Below are 16345 nucleotides of genomic sequence, written 5' to 3' on the forward strand. Positions count from 1 at the left end.
TATGACTCAAGTTGAGGGCTATCATGAATATTTCCCACTGATTCTTTTAATTACTTTTCCTTTCTCTCTTTTATTTTTTGATCAGTCTGCAAGAAGTTTATCAATTTTATTGATATTTCCAAAGAGCTTTGTGCTTTCACTGATTTTCTCTATTGTTTGGTATTCCCTAATTTATTGATTTCTGCTTTTATATTATTTCTTTGTTTACAGTTACTTTGGGTTTAATTTACTTTCTTTATCTTTTTTTTCAAGTTTTTATTTAAAATACATTTAGTTGTTATACACTACAATATTATTTTTAGGTGTAGAATTTAGTTATTCATTGCTTACATACAACACCTGGTGCTCATCACAAGTGCCCTCCTTAATTCCCATCATCCATTTAACCCATCCCACCACCCACCTCCCCTCCAGTAACCCTCAGTTTGTTCTCTAATGCTCAGAGTCTGTTTTCTAGTTTGCCTCTTTCCTCCCCCCCATCTTCATCTGTCTTGTTTCTTAAATTCCACATATGAATGAAATCATATGGTATTTGTCTTTTTCTGACTGACTTATATAGCTTAGCATAATACTCTTTAGCTCCATCCATATCGTTGCAAATGGCAAGATTTCATTCTTTTTGATGGCCGAGTAATATTCCATTGCACACACACATACACACACACCCCATCTTCTTTACCCATTCATCAGCCGATAGGCATTTGGGCTCTTTCCATAAGTTGGTTATTGTTGATAGTGCTGCTATAAACATTGGGGTGTATGTGCTCCTTTGAATCAGCCTTTCTGTATCCTTTGGATAAATACCTAGTAGTGAAATTGCTGCAATGTAGGGTAGTTCTATTTTTAACTTTTTGAGGTACCTCCATACTGTTTTGCAGACTGGCTGCTCCAGTTTGCATTCCCACCAACAGTGCAAGAAGGTTCCCCTTTCTCCACATCCTCGCCAACATCTGTTGTTTCCTGAGTTGTTGATTTTAGCCATTCTGACTGGTTTTGATTTGTATGTCTCTTATGATGAATGATGTTGAGCATCATTTCATGTGTCTGTTAGCCATATGTATGTCTTCAAAAGTGTCTATTCATGTCTTCTGCCCATTTCTTCCCTGGATTATTTTTTGGGTGTTTAGTTTGATAAGTTCTTTAGAGATTTTAGATAGTAACCCTTTATCCAGTATGCTATTTGCAAGTATCTTTTCCCATTCCATTGGTTGTCTTTTAGTTTTGTTGATTGTTTCCTTTGCTGTGCTTTTTACCTTGATGAAGTCCCAATATTTCATTTTTGTTTGTTCCCTTTGCCTCTGGAGACATGTCTAGTAAGAGGTTGCTCTGGCCGAGGTCAAAGAGGATGCTGCTTGTTTTCTCCCCTAGGATTTTGATGGGTTTTGTCTCACGTTTAGATCTTTCATCCATTTTGAATTTCTTTTTGTGTATAGTGTAAGAAAGTGGTTCAGTTTCATTCTGCATGTCGCAGTCCAGTTTTCCCAGCACTATTTGCTGAAAAGACTGTCTTTTTTTTCCATTGGATATTGTTTCCTGCTTTGTTGAAGATTAGTTGTCCATACATGTTTTAGTCAATTTCTGGGTTCTCTATTCTATTCCATTGATCTATGTGTCTGCTTCATATATTTTTAAGATCTATTGTTAGGTGCATACACATGACGTTATGTCCTCTTGATGAACTTTTTTTTTTTTAATGTTTATTTAGTTTTTGAGACAGAGAGAGACAGAGCATGAACGGGGGAGGGTCAGAGAGAGAGGGAGACACAGAATCTGAAGCAGGCTCCAGGCTCTGAGCTGTCAGCACAGAGCCCGACGCGGGGCTCGAACCCACGAACCGTGAGATCATGACCTGAGCTGAAGTCGGACGCCCAACCGACTGAGCCACCCAGGTGCCCCTTGATGAACTTTTATCAAGTTTTTTCTTTATCTCTAGTAAAGATGTCTTTCTTCTCATTTAGAAGTCTACTTTAAAATTAATTTAGCCACTTCAGCTTTCTGATGATTTGTGTTAGCATGGTTAATTTACTTTTAACCTATCTGTGTCTTTATATTAAAAAAACACTCCCTCTATCCAATATACTAGGGATTGGCAAGCTATGGCCCATAGGACAGCTATTTTTCTTTTTTTGTAAATAAAGTTTTATTGAAATACTGACAGAAACACTTGCTTACATTTTGCTTTTGGCTGTTTTTGAGCTACAACAGCAGAATTGGGTAGGTGTAACAGAAACTGTATGGTCCTCAAACCTAAAATGCTGATTATCTACTCTTTAATAAAGTTTGCCAACTCTTGTGGTATAGAATTTTTACTAGATTATTAATCTAACAAAATATTCCAATTCACTGGAGTGTTTAGACAATTTACATTTAATATGATTGTCATATAATTGGATATAAATCTACCATCTGGCTATTGTTTTCTATTTGGCCCATCTCTTCTTTCATCCTCTGTTCCTGCTTTCTTTTGAACACATCCAATTTTTTAGTATTCCACTTTATCTTCTCTATTGTCTTATTAGCTGCCTTTATATCTTTAGTGGTTATTCTAGGGTTTATATATGCATCTTTAACTTATTGCAGCATAGATTTAAATAATACCATACCACTTCCTGAATAATGTAAAAATCTTATGACATTTTACCTCCAATTCTCCCTCTCATTCTTTGCACTGTGGTCATGCATTTTATTACTACATACATCATAAACCTCACAATTTGGTTCTTACTTTTTATTACTTCTTTTGATTTAAATAGTTCTTTTTTTAATTAAAAATATATTTTAGTTCAGTATAATTAACATACGGTGTTATATTAATTTTAGGTTTACAATATAATGATTCCTATAGATTAATCAGTGTTCATCTTGACAAATATACTCTTAATTCCCTTTATCTATTTTCTCCATACCCCTACCCATGTCCTCTATGTCAACCACCTATTTGTTTTTTGTTTTTCTTTGTTCATTTGATTATTAAATTCCACATATGACTGAAATCATATTGTATTTGGCTTTCTTTGTCTGACTCATTTCATGTAGCGTTATATTCTCTAGGCCCATCCATGTTGTAATAAATGGCAAGATCTCATTCTTTTTTATGGCTAATATTCCATATGTATTATGGAATACTACACACACACACACACACACACACACACACACACACACCTACCTCATCTTCTTTATCCATTCATCTATGGATGCACACTTAGGTTGTTTCCATACCTTGGCTATTGTAAATAATGCTGTGATAAATACAGGGGTACATATATTTTTTCAAGTTAGTGTTTTCACTTTCTTTAGGTAAATATCCAGTAGAATTATTGGATCACATGACATTTCTATTTTTTACATTCAATTATCTTTTAAAAATTTAAATGAGAAAAAAGCAGTCTCTTATTTACCTATATATTTACCATTTCTGGGGCTCTTCATTTCTTTGTGTGAATTGTGCTCCATCTAGTAATGTTTTTCTTCTACTTTAAGAATTCATTTAACATTTCTTGTAACAAATGTCTACTGGTAATGAATTTCCTCAGTTACTTTGCTGTTTTTTCTGCAAAGGTCATTATTTTAGATGTTTTTACTGGATATATAATTTTAAGTTCATGGCTTTCCTCTTTCAGTGCTGATCTCATTCCAATGTTTTCTGATTTTCAGTATTTCTGTAGAGAAGTCAGTAAATTTTTTTATCTTTTGTGTTGTATATATAATGTGCCTTTTTTCTGGGCCTTTATGATTTTTATTTTTATTGTTGGCTTTCAGAAATTATGTCTTGGTGTGGTTTTCTTTCCTGTTTGAAATTAGTTGAACTTCTTGGTTTTGTGAGTTTGTATTTTTCATCAAACATGGAAAAATTTTGGTCATAATTTCTTGAAATATTTCTTCTTTCTGGAACTCCAATTACACAGTTTCTAGCCTACAGGGTACCAGGACACTAAGGTGTCATCCATTTTTTTTTTTTTTTTTTTTACAGTTGTCTTACTCTCTGCTTCAGTTTGGAAAATTTCTTGAAGTCCACTTATATTTTTATCTGCAGTGTCTAATGCACTGCTTAACCCATCCAGCGGATATTTCATTTCATGTATCGTTATTTTAATGTTTTTCTTTAAATCCCTGAATAAGTAAACAATTAGCTGTTTTAAAGACTTTGCTAATTATATCATCCCTGGTAATTCTTAGTCTGTTCTCCCCTGGATTGGTTACTGTATCTGGCATTACATAAGGAGAGAGGCCAGCGCTAAGTCTATGCCATTGTCAGTGAGGTCAGAGGACATATGTACCATATGTATGAGGATACATGATTAAGTAGGCATAATACCTTCCTCATAAGAATGTTATAGTTGGACATAGGAAGTAAAATAATTAGTTCGAAGGCATATATATATCTTTTTCTATATATATATATATATATATTATTTTAGAGAGAAAAAGAATGTGCACAAGTAGGGAAGAGGGGCAGAGACAGAATGAGAGAGAGAGAGAATGTTAAGCAGGCTCCCCAACATGTGAGTCTTGATCCCATGACCCTGGGATCATGACCTGAGCTGAAATCAAGAGTCAGAGGCTCAACTGAAAGGGCCACCCAGATGCACCTGAAAAAGCATTTTAATAGAGTTATAAATATATCCACATAAAAGGGCTAAATATCCACATGTAAGGGCTACCTATGTAAGCCCACAAAGGTCAAATAAGCCTTCTAAATAAATAGTATGAGCCACTGTGATGTCCTTTATTCTTTACATCTCCAAAGACAAATGTTAGATTATTCAGATGAATTATTTTCCATATTTTAAGAAGGCAGTGAAAATTATATCAATCAGTAATTTTCCTTTTCTTCCTTGATTTCAAATTTTTAGGAAAAAAAAATCAAGTGAACAGAGAAGAAAAATGCTAACTAAATGCTTGTCACATCCAGCCCCCCACATTCCAGTTGATTGGTTCTGTTTTATTAAAATATGTGTGTGTGTGTGTGTGTGTATATATATATATATATTCCTAATTTAGAGTATAAAAGCAATATATGCTTATCATGGAAATTTAGAAAAGCATAAAAAAGGACAGCAAAAATAAATCCACCCATCATTTTATACTAGAAGATAATCTCTGTCCCATTTTACTGCACATTATGTAGACATTCACTTTTTTTTAATGTTTATTTATTTATTTTGAGAGAAGTGAGGGAGAGCAGAGAGAGACAGAGAGAGAGAGAGAGAGAGAGAGAGAGAGAGAGAGAGAGAGAATCCCAAGCAGGCTCTGAGATGTGAGTGCAGAACCTGATGTGGGGCTCGAACTCACGAACCATGAGATCATGACCTGAGATGAAATCCAGAGTTGGACACTCAACCAACTGAGCCACCTAAGCACTTCTCACATTTCTTTCTTTCTTTCTTTCTTTCTTTCTTTCTTTCTTTCTTTCTTTCTTTCTTTTTTCTTTCTTTCTTTCTTTCTTTCTTTCTTTCTTTCTTTCTTTCTCTTTCTTTTTCTTTCTTTCTTTTCTTTCCTTCTTTTTTCTTCTTTCTTTCTTTCTTTCTTTCTTTCTTTCTTTCTTTCTTTCTTTCTTTCTTTCAGTAGGCTCCACACCCAGAGTGGAGTCCAACGTGGGGCTTGAACTCACGATTCTGAGGATCTAAGACCTGAGCTGAGATCAAGAGTTGGTCACTTAACTGACTGAGCTACACAGGTACCCTGACATTCAGTTTTTTAAAAACAAAAATGAGGGGCGCCTGGGTGGCTCGGTCGGTTAAGTGTCCGACTTCGGCTCAGGTCATGATCTCGCGGTCTGTGAGTTCGAGCCCCGCGTCGGGCTCTGTGCTGACAGCTCAGAGCCTGGAGCCTGTTTCGGATTCTCTGTCTCCCTCTCTCTCTGCCCCTCCCCTGTTCACGCTCTGTCTCTCTCTGTCTCAAAAATAAATAAACGTTAAAAAAAAAAATTAAAAAAAAATGAGTAGCAAAAAATTAGTTATCTCAGAAAAGTTTATTCTATCAATATAGGTTTATTTAATTAACTCCTATTGTTGGGCATTTTAATTGTTTTCAAACATCAAACATCTTGATAATATACTTACAAGAAATTTCTAGAAATGTGATCCCTGGGTCAAAAAGTACACACATAGGTAGAGCTTTTGTTAGTTTTTCTTCTTCTGTTAGAGTTTATTCCAGGATGATAATACCAAGATGTTGACTAGAACAACTATTGGATCTCTCTCTAAGCATCAGCTCCAGTAGAAATTATAGACAGGAAAAGTCAAGAATAAGAAAACTTGAAAACTCCTCAAGAAGGCAAGGTGGTATAGAGTACCGTTTTGAACTTGAAAATGTGCTTGGGCCATGGAACCTGAGGTTCTAGACAAGAGGAGGCTTATAGGCTGTGGGAAGACAAAATAGGAAGTAAACTAATGGAGTTCTGTTTTGGATTCTTTCCTCTCATTGCCTTGAGACAAAAACTGACTGTTCCCATATCTGCAGGGGCTCAGACTACTATAGAAATGCCTTCAGGAGTAAACAGAGTACTTATAAACAGCTGAGAAAACATGAGGGGACATTGGGCAGTCATGTCCCTATTCTTTTGTACCAAATCAGAGAGTTGGTGAAAAACAATCATCAGTTTTAGTTGCTGCTTCTTTCTGGTGGGATGGGGGAATGAGGGGAAATGTTGAAGTACAGACTTCAGGTATCACTTTGTTGATTTGATAAATTATTAATTGTGATTTTATCGGTGGCTTGGGGCTTTCCTACCTACCTCCCATCTTCTGAGCTCACCGAGAATGACATGGACTGAGTGCTGGCCTCTCCCTATATGTAATGCCAGATACAAGAGTCAATCCAGAGGGAAATGGTCCTACAAGACCAAATATCAAGACATTGCAAGAAGCACAACTATTTCCAAAGAAAATAAAATTGGCATAAAGATTCTAAGAAAAGCTACAATGTTAGATCTAGTGACCCAAGATTTAAAAATAGCCTAATAAACATCCCAAAAGACATAAAGGAACATATTAGCAATACGTAACAAGAATAAGAAAACAAAGAAGCAAGCAGAACTATGAGGTACGAAAACTATAAAATCTGAAACAGATTTCATAAAAAGTAGAATTAAAATAACAAATGAATTAATGAATTTGAAGACAAGTTTCAGGAAATCTTCAATGCTAAGGAAAAACAAGGAAATAGAAATATAAAAGAAAGACAAAGGGCTTGTCACTACTATCTGAATAACAGAGATATGGAGAAAAAAATTAGAAATGATGAAGGTAACAAGACAAGAGACCATGGATTTTCAAAGTATTAAAGGAAACATAAAATCTAGAGTTGGATATATAGCTATGTAGTCATTAAAATATGAGGTTATGATAATATGTTTTCAAGTATATAAGGCCTCATAAAACAGTTGTTGATTAAATACTCAAATAGAAAGAGAAGCAGGGTGCCTGGATGGCTTAGTCAGTTAGGCGTCCAACTTCAGCTTGGGTCATAGTCTCAGTGTTCCTGAGTTCCAGCCCTGCATCAGCTCTCTGCTGTCAGCACAGAGCCTGTTTCAGATCCTTTGTCCACCTTTCTCACACACATTCTCTCTCTTTCTCAAAAATAAAAATAAAAATAAAAATAAAAAAAGAAAGAGAAATGAAGAATGTCTTTAAAAGATGTATAAAGTAATCTATAAGAGAAAGGATTAAAAATCATACAATCATTTCAATAGATGCAGAAAAAGAATTGGACAAAGTACAACCATTCATGACAAAAACTCTCCACAAAGCACATTTAGAGGGAACATAGCTCAACATAATAAAGGCCATACATGAAAAACCCACAGCTAACATCATACTCAATGGCAAAAAATGGAGAGCTTTTCCCCTAAGCTCAGGAACAAGACAAGGATGTCCACTCTTATCACTTTTATTCAATATAGTACTGGAAGTTCTAGCCACAGGAATCAGAAAACAAAAAAATAAAAGGCATCCAAATTGGTAAGGAAGAAGTAGAACTTTCACTATTTGCAGATGACATGACATTATATATAGAAAAACTACTAGAACTGAGAAGTGAATTCAGTAAGGTCACAGGATACAAAATCAACATACAGAAATCCATTGCATTTCTATACACTAATAATGAAGCAGTAAAAAGAGAAATTAAGAAAACAATCTCATATATAATTACATCAAAAAATAAAAACCCAAGAATAATACTTAACCAAGTAGGTGAAAAATCTGTTCTCTGAGAACTATAAAATATTGATGAAAGAAACTGAAGATGACACAAGCAAATGGAAAGATATTCAATGCTAATGGATCAGAAGGACAAAACTGTTAAATATGTATACTACCGAAAGCAACCTACAGATTTAATGCAACCCCTATCAAAATACCAACAGCATTTCTCACAGAACTAGAACAAACAATCCTAAATTTGAATGGAAGCACAAAAGACCCCAAATAGCCAAAGCAACTTTGAAAAAGAACAAAACTGGGGGCACCTGGGTGGCTCAGTCGGTTAAGTGTCCAACTTCGGCTCAGGTCATGATCTCATGGTTTGTGGGTTTGAGCCCCGTGTCAAGCTCTGTGGTGACAGCTCAGAGCCTGGAGCCTGCTTCAGATTCTGTGTCTCCCTCTCTCTCTGCTTCTACCCAGCTCATGCTCTGTCTCTCTCTCTCTCTCAAAAATAAATAAACATTAAAAAAAAATTTTTTAAGAAAAAGAACAAAACTGGAGGAATCACAATCCTCGATTTCAAGATATACCACAAAGCTGTAGTAATCAATACAGTGTACTGGCACCAAAACAGACACATAGATCAATGGAACAGAATAGAGAGCCCAGAAATAAAAACAATTATATGGTCAATTAATCTTAGGCAAAGGAGGCAAGAATATGAAATGGGAAAAAGAGGTTCTTCAACAAATAGTGTTGGGAAACTGGACAGCTATGTGCAAAAGAATAAGACTGGACCAATTTCATACACCATACACAAAAATAAACTCAAAATGGATTAAACACCTATATGTGATACCTGAAACTACAAAAGTCCTACAAGAGAGGACAGGCAGTAATTTCTCTGACATTGGTCATAGCAACATTTTTCTAGATATATCTCCTATGGCAAGGGTAACAAAAGCAAAAATACGGTATTGCAACTATATCAAAATAAAAAGCTTCTGCACAGTGAAGGAAACAATCAACAAAAGAAAAAGGTAGCCTACTGAATGGAAGAAGATATTTGCATATGACATATCCAATAAAGAAATAGTATCTAAAATATATAAGGAACTGATACAACTCAACACCGAAAAAACAAATAATCCAATTGAAAACTGGGCATAACATGATCAGACATATCTCCCAAGAAGACATATAGATGGCCAACAGACACAGGAAAAGATATTCAACATCTCTAAACATCAGGGAAATGCAAACCAAAACTATAATGAGATATCACCCCACACTTGTCGTGATGGCTAAAATTAAAAAAACAAGAAACAACAAGTGTTGGTGAGGATATGGAAAAAAAGGAATACTTTTGCACTGTTGGTGGAAATGCAAACTGGGGTGCAGCCTCTGTGGAAAACAGTATGAAGATCCCTTAAAAAATTAAAAATAGAATTATATACCATATCATCCAGTAATTCCACTACTGGGTATTTAGCCTAAGAATATGAAAACACTAATTTGAAAAGACATATGCACTCCTATGCTTAATGCAGCATTATTTACAATAGCTAAGATATGGAAGCAGCCCAAGTGTCTATCGATAGGTTAATGGATAAAGAAAATATGGTGGATAAACACAATAGAATATTATTCAATCATAAAAAAGAATGAAGTCTGGGCATTTGCAACAACATAGATGGATCTAAAGAGTATAATGCTAACTGCAGTAAGTCAGTCAAAGACAAATGCCATATGATTTCACTCATATGTGCAATTTTAAGAAACAAATAAAAAAAGAAAGAAACCAAAAAACAGATTGTTAAGTATAGAGAACAAACTGATGGCTACCAGATGGGGAGGTAGGTGGGGTGGATGGGTGAAACAGGTGAAGGGTACCCTTATTATTATTATTGTATTTAAGAGTACACTTATTGTGATGGGCACTGAGTAATGTACAGAATTGCTGAATTACTATATTGTACACATGAAAACAATATAACACTGTATGTTAACCGTACTGGAATTAAAATTAAAAAATTTTTAAAGGGAAAAAGAGAAAAAAGAACACTACACTTATTAAAAAGATGATGTACAAAGTAATGCTGATAGAGTACCTTGGTAAAGTTTGTTGTCTTTAAAAATAGCAGCAAAGAAAAAGAGAAAAATTGACTGCAATATTTTGTTGTTTAAAGTAGATAGTAGCAACATGATGGAGTTGGGGAAGGTGAGAGAGACAACAGGATGTCAGAATGTATAAGAATCTTTTTTAGGGAAGATATATAAATACTACACTTTTAAGTAAGAAAAAATTAAAAAGATATACAAAGTGTGTGGAAAAAAACTGAAATAAGATGGTAGAAACACTTAAATGTATCAAAAATTATGATAACTATTATATTTTTATTGAAAGTTTGTTTTGTTGTTAGTGGGTATATGAAATTCTTGCTTATAATCTCTACTTCTTCCTTTTGTAAGTAGAAATAACTTTAATTTTTCTTTTAATAATACACGGTTATTATGAAGTTTCAAATTCTGGGGATAAAGCGAGTATCTTCTAGAGTTAACTACCATTTGGTACTTACTATAAAGGACATTAGACCAGATGACTGCTGATTTTTTCCCAACACATGCCTACCCTGAACTTATATACCTCACATATTTTTTTGGCAGAATATTTACCATTTATATAACCTTGACACATGTAACCAGAGTATGGCAACAACTTTAGTAGGGGATAGAAGGAACTCAATTCAGGGTATCACTAACCAAACTTTCTGTTTGTGGTAGAGTAGAAAACTAATGGACAATAGGATTAATTTAGGTATGTGGCAAGACTGGGCAGATCAGAGCCCATTGGTCAGGGTTAAAAACTGAAGCTCTAATCAGTTCAAAAGGGGGGTGACCATTATCATATGGCTCAGTTAGATGTGGAGACTGAGGCTGTCTAGGTGTATCCTACGAAAGTGAGTCTGGACTATGTCTGCAGGTGGGGAGACCGTCAGGTGTCATCAGTACCTTGGGAAAAGACTGGAAGAAGGGAAGAAAAAACTTGAATAGATCAAAAAGTATTTAAAGACATAAATAGCATTCATAGAAGTCTCACAAAAATCCTCAGAACCAGATAGGTTTTTTTTAAAGATTTTATTTTTAAGTAATCTCTACACTCAACATGGGGCTCAAACTCATAACCCCAAGTTCAAAAGTTGCATGCTCTACCAATGAAGCCAGCCAGGCACTCCATGAGTTTTAACATGAGTTAAACATTATGAGTTTTAACAAACATTAAAGAAACAGTAAATTCATATCTTGTAAAGTTGTTCCAAAAAATAGAAAAAGAGTAAAAGCTGTCCATCTTATTTTATTAGGCTGGTGTCATCTTAATTGCAAAGTCAGACAAGGAAAATAAAGAGAAAACAATTACAGCACATTTCATTTAGGAATGTAGATCCTAAAATCCTAAATAAAATATTTGCTAACCAGATAAAATAACATTAAAGATAAAACACCATGATCACTAGAAACACAGGGATGGTTTCACATTAGAAATTCTATTCATATAATTCACAACGTTAATATACCAAAGGATAAATGTCATGTGATTGTTTCGAAGATGCATAAAAAGCATTTGATAGGGTTCAATAGCTATTTATGCATACGAAGCTAGAAATAGAAGAACTTTCATAATTTCGTAAAGGTTGTATGTTAAAAACCTTCAGTAAGCATTATACGTCAGTGAGAAGTGAGAAAGTAGATGCATCCTCTTTAAGACTGGGCATAAGATAAGGATGCCCACTGTCACTACTACTGTTTAGTTCCAGAGGAATTGATCAAAGGTATTAGAAAGAAGAAAAAAGTAAAAGTATGAGGATGGGAAGGGTAGAGAGAAAACTATCACTTTTGGAATTGATATATGATCATTTTTCTAGACAACAGAACAATCTATTAAGAATAAGAGAGTTCAGCAATGTTGTTAGAACTTGTATCAATTTTCAAAAAATCAGTAGCATTTCTGTACACAAATGATATACATCCAGAAAATATTTTAATCAAGTTTTAAAATATTGATGTTTACTCAAAGAATATCAAGCACAAGATTAAAAAGTTGAAAAAAATGGGATGCAGATATTTTTTAATATTTAAAACTAATAGGAAATGAATACCTAGAATACCTATGACAAACTCTTAAAGAACATTAGTCAAAAGAACCCATATGAAAAATAGAGTATGAACAAACAATTTCAGAAAAGGGAAGCCAAAAGGCCAATAAAAATATGAAGCAGTACTCAAACTCATTATTGGTAAGAGGAATTAAAATTAAAATAATAAGCTATAAAATTATGCACATTAGACTGAAAATATTAGCAAGCTAGATAATGTCAAGGTTGGCAGGACTGACTGAGAAGGTTACTGCTGGTGAAAGTGTGGACCAAAGTATTTTATTTGGTAGAGCAACTGGCAGAACTTGGTCAAGTTAAGTATAAACATGTATCCTATTACCCAGCAATTGTGCTCCTGCGTATATATCCCAAAGAAATCCTTGCAAAGTCCACGATAAAGCAAGTGTGATAATGTTCATTATAGCAGTGTTTGTTGTGACAAAAGTCTGGATGGCAATCACTGGGAAATACAAGTAGTTAAAACATGGTAGCTACAAACGATGGAATACTATGCAGCAGTTAGAAGCGATGTGAACATGACAATATAAGTAAATGATAAACACTTAAGGTTAATTAAAATAAAATAGTAGGAAAAAAATGAAATACATAGCACAATACCATTTACGCATAATAAAATTTCATACACATAAAATGGGGCAGGGGGCAGGGTAGAGATATAATTAACGCAAGCCCAACCATGAGATAACTGCTGAAGCTGAGAGATGGGCCCATGAAGATTCATAACATATTCTCTTTTCTTTTTTTTTTAAATTTATTTTAAATTTTCTATTTAAAATATTTAAAAATACATGTATATAAAAACAAAGCATTATGAAAATACATATAAACAAAAGAGAATGGTGCAGTAGTTATTATAATGACTGTCAGAATGGTTTCCTATGGGTCAAGGTCAGAAGCATGGGACTAGAAATGAAAATAAAAGAATATGTATAAACAAATAAAATAAGTGCTTTGCACGGACCAATGATGACAGCGTGCAATGAACTGAGGAGCATGTTTAGCTCTATTCTTATGCAAAAGTTACTTTAAAAAAAAAAAAAGACTGTGGAGATGGAGGAACTATAAAAATAATTGTCTAATTATTATAATTCAGAAAACAATTGAATAGCTGTTCCAAGGAACCAACTCACCATATGTTAACTATAGAAATGAATTAGAAGTAAGTAATGTCATTTATATTTTCAAGATAAGTCATTTCTGATAATAATATTCATCACAAAAAACTAGCAAAATCAATAAGCTGCTACCCACAAATTAAGGGGAAAAAATAGACTCTAAAGTAGTTGCACTCTAAAAGAATAAAGAAAAACAGAACAAAGGGAAAAAATTTCCACAGCAGAGGCTGTAAACTGTTTTATTTCGTTCACACATTTGGCAAAGGAGATTTTTTTCACAGGCAAAATTTTGTGCTGATATTTAAAAATTAGGACTTTTCAAAATCCATATTTATTTCTTCTGAAGATACAATAAAATTAGATTTTACAGTCTCTTATTTCCACTTAGAGAGGATTCTAGAGCTGAACAAAAATGTCCCATTTACTGGTCACATAGTCTCTAAGGTTACATGGTAACTGCCTGGCATGAAACATTATTTAAAATACTTTTTTCTTTTTTAACATTTTGTGCTCCTCATATCTCACTGAAAAATGTACCAAAATATATACAGAAATATACTTAATAATGTGAACATGCAAGCAGTCATGGGAGGCATGGACAGAACATACTAACTGAAAGGATATGGTAGGTAAAGAAAAATCTTTGGGGACTCAAGAAATAGTGAAAAGAGATTTGGTATTTAGAGGTAAAACTCTGAGTATTTGAAAGTATGACAGTTTTTTGGAGTGGTTAAAGAACATGTTCCTAATGTAGTTAAAGAACTGATTAATGAATATGGTATTCAGAAGAAAGTGCAGTGAATAGTAGTTTTTGTTTAATCTTCCAAATTAAACACTACTGAGTTGAGCCCACAGATTTAATGGAAGCTACTTCATTTCTTCTCCATTCTTCTTAATTGGTTTGCACACTTCCATAATAATATATCAATTTTATCCACTTCCTATTATAAATGACATATGACACTTCCTGTCATGATAGTGTTAGGGCATAACACCTTGTGTCTGAATATGAATGAATATGGTTTTGAAGTCGCTTAGATAGGGCTAGTGATAAAACAAGTTTAGCAAGTCAAAGTACAGTCTGAAACCCTAACCATTTAAATGAGATGATTTATGAGGTTGTATCTATTACTTACCTTGAGTATCTATATTTTAAAGATCTTGTCTGTAAACCATATAACCTTCAATATCTACTTCCCATATGCAGAAACTGGCATCCTCAATAAGCATCTAAAAAAGAAACAAAAGAAAATATCATGAATTTGTGGTTATAAATATTGTTTATTTTAAACATATAAGCGGATGTAAAAATTATTCTTTATGATTTTATTAAGTTTGGACAAGGGGAGGCATATCTCATAGGACATATTTTATATAAATAAACACCAGTAATAATGAGATTTTTCCATTTAGAAGAATCAGAAAGTTTTGTGGAACATATATTTTGATTCATGCCAGAAAATTTAGTGCTTTCCATTGTCCTAATTTTATCTGGCTACCAAGTTTCTATGAGCATTTTTAAGAAATATAATTTTAAATACATTGATTCTGAGGTTCTACATGAACATAGCCCTACCCCAGGAAATATTTCCCTTGCTCAAATGGATCACAAAAATATATTCTTGATTATATCTGAGTTGCTTATAAATGCCAAAATCAAAGAGATCAACTAGTTAAATATCATCCTTATAAAAAAGGTCAATATTACTTAAACTGCCCAATCAGTACTTTATAAACACCAACCTAAGGAAGCTTTCAGAGATCTTTTAAGAGAAATTGCCACTAATTGAGAATTAGGATTATCTAAACAAAATGTTCTTTCCTAAAAGAATATGATTTTGGAATGAAACTGGACCACTTTCTTACATGATACACAAAAATAAATTCAGAATGGATGAAAGACCTGAATTTGAGACAGGAAACCATCAAATCCTAGAGAACATAGGCAGAAACCTCTTTGACTTTAGCCATAGCAACTTCTTACCAGAAATGTCTTCAGAGGCAAGAGACACAAAAGCAAAAATGAACTATTGGAACTTCATCAAGATAAACTTCTCAGGGAGCCTGGTGGCCCAGGGGCTGAGCATCTGACTCTTGATTTTGGTTCAGGTCATGATCTCACAATTCGTGAGATCAAGCCCCACACTGAGCTGCCAGCATAGAGCCTGCTTGGGATTCTCTCTCTCTGGCCCTCTCCCATCCTCTCTCTCTCTTTCTCTTTCTCAAAAATAAATAAACATTTTTTTAAGAAGATAAAAAGCTTCTGCACAGTGAAGGAAACAATCAGTAAAACTAAAAGGCAGCCTACAGAATGGAAGATATTTTCAAATGACATATCTGATAAAGGGTTAGTATCTAAAATGTATAAAGAACTTATTAAACTAAACACTCACAAAACAAATAATCCAGCGAAGAAATGGGCAGAGGACATGAATCAATACTTTTGAAGACATCCATATGGCTAACAGACAAATGAACAGATGATCAACATCACTCATCCCCAGGGAAATACAAATCAAAACCACAATGAGATACCACCTCACACTAGTCAGAATGGCTAAAATTAACATCACAAGAAACAGATGTTGGTGAGGATATGGAGAAAGGGGAACCTTCTTGCACTGTTGGTGGGAATGCAAACTGGAGCAGCCAGTCTGGAAAACAGTATGGAGTTTCCTCAAAAAGTTAAAAATAGAACTACCTACAATCGAGCAAATGCACTACTAGATATTTATCCAAAAGATACAAAAATACAGATTCACTGGGGTACGTTTACCCCAATGTTTATAGCAGCATTATCAACAATAGCCAAGATATGGAAAGAACCAAATGCCTATCGACTGAAGAATGGATAAAGAAGATGTGGTATATGGGGCATCTGAGTGGTCAGTTGATTATCCAACTTTGG

The 16345-nt window shown here is 34.1% G+C and overlaps 1 protein-coding gene across 7 annotated transcripts in view; it reads right to left on the minus strand.

The window, feature by feature from the left end:
- Positions 1 to 16345, minus strand: part of MBD5 (methyl-CpG binding domain protein 5) — a 443648-nt gene that overhangs the window by 259949 nt on the left and 167354 nt on the right. For all 7 annotated transcript variants that reach the window (XM_078451300.2, XM_060626406.3, XM_078451303.2 and 4 more), the window contains one exon: positions 14574 to 14667. The gene's annotated coding sequence lies outside the window, so the exon portion shown is untranslated. The remainder of the gene's footprint in view (positions 1 to 14573; positions 14668 to 16345) is intronic.

The sequence above is a fragment of the Panthera onca genome, chromosome C1 (genome assembly GCF_046562875.1).
Source record: "Panthera onca isolate mPanOnc1 chromosome C1, mPanOnc1 haplotype 2, whole genome shotgun sequence".
In the NCBI taxonomy this organism is placed as follows: Eukaryota; Metazoa; Chordata; class Mammalia; order Carnivora; family Felidae; genus Panthera; species Panthera onca.